Genomic DNA, 5,056 nt, shown 5'->3' on the forward strand with positions numbered 1-5,056 from the left:
TCAGACTGCAAAGAAGCTGCTCTTCTTTTCTCTTATCTTTTCCATTGACAGTTCACTCTAATAATTCTTGTGAATATTCTCTTCAGAAACCCATCAATTCATGTCCACACAATGCAATCAAAGGAGCATAGTCTTTGTACCGTCAGAAATACAGCACAGTCTCCAGTGGTTCCACTCTCCTCGCCCGGAATGTTATGACACTTCAAGCGCTCGTCCAAGTCCTATTTAGCTGTTTTGTGGTTACCATAACAACTGCCCATCTCAGGAAGTACATTCCAGACCTCAACACCCTCTGCCTGGAAAACAATCCTCAAATCCTCTCTAATCCTCAAACCCTTCACTTTAAAAGTGTGTTCCCCTGTTTTTGCCCCTATGACTAAAAGGAACAGCTGTTGTCTATCCACCCTTTCCATGCCCCTCATAATCTTATCCTTCTGAATCAGGTCCCCCTCAGCCTTCTGTCCTCCAAAGTAAACAACCCGAGCTTATCCAGCCCCTCTCCATAGCTGATATGTTCCATCCCAGGAAACATCCTGGTGAATCTCCTCTGCACCCCCTCCAGTACAATCACATCCTTCCTGTAATGTGGCTCCCAGAACTCCACACAGTATTCTATTTTGGCCGAACCAAAGTCCTGTAGAGCTCTTATAATCTATGTCCCGATTAGTAAAGGCTATTTACTATTCCCAATGCCTTCTGAAATAAACCTAATACCCTGCCCAGTCACATTCAGGGATGTGTGGACCCTCTGAGCTTCCCAGTGTGCTGCCATTCATTGAATACTCTCCTGCCTGGTTCCTTCTTCCAAAGTGCATCACTTCATATTTATCAGGGTTACATTCCATCTGCTATTGATCTGTCCATCTGACTATTCCATCTGTATCTTCCTGTAACATAAGGCCTTCCCCCGCACTGCCAACCACCTGGCCAATTTTTGTTACTAATCAAACACTCGCCACCCTCTCCACATTCACATCTACATCATTTATGAATACACAAAGAATAAGGGACGCAACACTGATCTCTGGGGTACACCAGGGACACTGGTAGCCAGTCACACAAACATCCTTCTCCCACCATCCTCTTTCTCCTGCCTCTAAGACCATTTGAATTTCACTTGCCAAGTTACCCTTGATACCATGAGACTGTACTTTCTTTATCAGTTTCGCATGGGAGGATTTGTCAAAGATGTTGCTGAAAAAGAAAACATATAAACGACCTCCTCGAAAAAGATCAATAAAATTCGTTCGGCATGACCACCCTCTGACAACTTCAAGCTGACGATTCCTGATAAAACATTGCCTCTCTCAATGAAGATGAATTGTCTCCTTCCCTGTTTTCCCCAATAGTTTCCCTGACATTGAGCTAATACTCACTGATCTATAGTTTCCTGGTCTACCTGCACCAAACCTTCCTGTAAAGGGTGCTCTCCATTACTCTGGCAACTTCCCTGTGACCAGATCCGACTTAAATATTTGAGTCAGGGCATTTCCTCCCTTGTCTCCCACTGCAGCTTGTGATTCAACTCTTCCAGACCTGGGACTTGTCCAATTTTGTACCAGCGTAAAAACCATTATTTCCTGCTCGCATCTTATATCAATCTGCTCGAGAGCTTCCCAGTCCGGTCTTCTTGAAATATGCACCTGCCTCCTTCTTCTCCCAAGCAAAACGGATGTGAAGCTTTCATGTCATAATCTAGCAATCTTCTCCAGCTTCACACACAGATTGCCCCCTTGATGTCTAATTGGCCTTAATTATTCCCTGTTGAAACTTTATTGCTGGAACAGCACAGCAGGTCAGGCAGCATCCAGGGAACAGGAGATTCGACGTTTCGGGCACAGGCCCTTCTTCGGCCTGTGCCGGAAACGTCGAATCTCCTGTTCCCTGGATGCTGCCTGACCTGCTGTGCTGTTCCAGCAATAAAGTTTCAACTTTGATCTCCAGCATCTGCAGACCTCACTTTCTCCTCCTAATTATTCCCTGCCTATTCTGTTCTGCTTGATGTTCTTGTGGAATATCTTCGGATTCTCGCTAATATTGTTCTCACTTGTCAATGCCCATGTTCGTCACTCCCCTCTGTGTGATTTTTTTTTAAAAGTTTCATTTCGATCACCTCTTATTCTCTGAAACTCTCCTGGAACACAGGCGGAGTTCCCTCATCAGACAATCTTGCTATCTGAGGAATTAAACTCGAGAATGTCCGTGCAGACCATACAGTGTCTGTATAAATAACAGAAATTGCCTGTCTTTCATTAAATCATTTTAATATACTTTTCTAATTCACTGAAACCAACTTTACCCTCGTATCTTAATGGCATGCATGACTCAGGTATGTATCAGTAATATAAGAAAATAACTGCTTTGTGGTCAGATGTAATTTAAATTCAAAATATTACGATCACTATTCCCAAAAGCTTCTTTACAACAAAGTCTTCAATTAGCTCTTCTGATCACACATCACCAATTCCAGAGCAGCTTAATCTCTACTTGTTGTTCAACATATCAATAAAGCAACCCATCTCATAGACGCTCATGTAATCCATTTTCCCAGCATTAACATTCATTTGGATTAACAACTCTTTAGATTTAACTTGAAGCTCTCCATTATTACTGCAGTACACACAAACTTGTATGTCTAATTTCCTGTTTTGTACATTAAACATTTGTATCACAATTTTGACTTTGATGTATAACTCTCATCAATGTTTGATTTCCTTTGTTGTTTCTAAGTAAGATGGAGGAGCAGAGGGATCTAGAGGTCAATGTTCATAGCTGTTTGAAAGTTGTCACTCAGGTGGATAGAGCTTGTAAGAAGGCCTATGGTGTATTAGCGTTCATGAGCAGAAGGATTGAATTCAAGAGTCGTGAGGTGATGTTCCAGCTGTACGGGACCTTGGTAAGGCCACATTTGGAGTACTGTGTGCAGTTCTGGTCGCCTCACTTTAGGAAGGTTGTGGAAGCTTTGGAGAGGGTGCAGAGGAGATTTACAAGGACGTTGCCTGGATTGGAGAATAGGTCGTACGAGGATAGGCTGAGAGTGCTAGGCCTTTTCTCATTGGAACAGCGAAGGATGAAGGGTGACTTGATAGATTTATAAGATGGTCAGGGGAATAGATAGAGTAGACAGTCAGAGATTTTTTCCCCGGGTACAACAGAGTGTTACAAGGGGACATAAATTTAAGGTGAAGGGTGGAAGGTATGGGGGGATGTCAGGGGTAGTAACCTTTACTCAGAGAGTGGTGGGGCATGGAATGCCCTGCCTGTGGGAGGAGCAGAATCAGAATCATTGGCGACCTTTAAGAGGCAATTGGATAGGTACATGGATGGGTGCTTAAGCTAGGACAAATGTTCGGCACAACATCGTGGGCCGAAGGGACTGTTCTGTGCTGTATTATTCTATGTTCTATGTTCTAAGCTCTACCTAACCAGATTCTGAGTGACATGAGGTCTGGCGAGGATAATGGTAGATTCCAGCGAGATTTTTAGCGAGGCATATCACAACACTGATATCATGTCGCCACACCTTACCTGTTCTTTTCAAGTGTCATTGTGACATTATCACCAGATCTCGCATTATGCTGATGGAGTAAAGAAGGACAATGAACATTCAGCTATGCTGTGCATTCCCCCAGACAGCTGAAACTGCTCTAACCTGAGTGGGAACCTTACAGCAATGAGATCACATCTGGAGTAGAGCACACAGATTTAATCTCCTCACTGAGGAAAGGATGTTGGAATGAACTCAAAGATTGTTCCCACAACTGATTTCTGCAACAAAGGTGTTAATCATAGAATCCCTGTGTGGTAGCAGACCATTTCACCCATCGACTCCACACTGATCCTCCGAACATCATCCCATCCAATCCCTACCACCCACCCCACCCAATCTTTATAACCTATCAGTTTCCATGACTGATGCACTTAGCCTCCACATCCCCAGACATTATGGGTCGTTTAGCGTGGCCAATCCACCTTACCTACACATCTTGGGACGGTGGGACGAAACTGGAGACTGAAATTGAACTAGGGTCGCTGGTGCAGTGACGCAGCAGTGCTAACCACTGAGCTACCCAGTGTGGGCAACACAACTTGCCTGCATATTTCAGCCCAAGAAAAGTGACATTTGAACAGGGAGATTCCATAAGACCCGAGACCTGTCACTGACCAACAGGAGGTGGACATTGAGATCTTGAGCTCTTGGTCAGACACGAGAACAGAACATAGAACATAGAACATAAAAGAATACAGCGCAGTACAGGCCCTTTGGCCCTCGATGTTGCGCCGATCCAAGCCTACCTAACCTATACTAACCCACTATCCTCCATATACCTATCCAATGCCCGCTTAAATGCCCATAAAGAGGGAGAGTCCACCACTGCTACTGGCAGGGCATTCCATGAACGTACGACTCGCTGAGTGAAGAACCTACCCCAACTTCAGTCCTATATCTACCCCCCCCACCTTAATTTATAGCTATGCCCTCTTGTAATACCCGACTCCATACGCGGGAAAAGGTTCACACTGTCAACCCTATCTAACCCCCTAATCATCTTGTACACCTCAATCAAGTCACCCCTAAACCTTCTTTTCTCTAATGAAAACAGCCCCAAGTGTCTCAGTCTTTCCTCATACGATCTTCCTTCCATACCAGGCAACATCCTGGTAAACCTCCTCTGCACCCGTTCCAGTGCCTCCACATCCTTCCTATAGTATGGCAACCAAAACTGCACACAATATTCCAGATGCGGCCGCACCAGAGTCTTATACAACTGCATCATGACCTCAGGACTCCGGAACTCAATTCCTCTACCAATAAAAGCCAGTACGCCATATGCCTTCCTCACCGCACTATTTACCTGGGTGGCAACTTTCAGAGATCTGTGTACATGGACACCAAGATCCCTCTGCTCATCCACACTACCAAGTATCCGACCATTAGCCCAGTACCCCATCTTTTTGTTATTCTTCCCAAAGTGAATCACCTCACACTTAGCTACATTAAATTCCATTTGCCACCTTTCTGCCCAGCTCTGCAGCCTCTCTATATCCTGCTGTA

This window comes from Chiloscyllium plagiosum, chromosome 8, assembly GCF_004010195.1.
Source record: "Chiloscyllium plagiosum isolate BGI_BamShark_2017 chromosome 8, ASM401019v2, whole genome shotgun sequence".
Taxonomy (NCBI): domain Eukaryota; kingdom Metazoa; phylum Chordata; class Chondrichthyes; order Orectolobiformes; family Hemiscylliidae; genus Chiloscyllium; species Chiloscyllium plagiosum.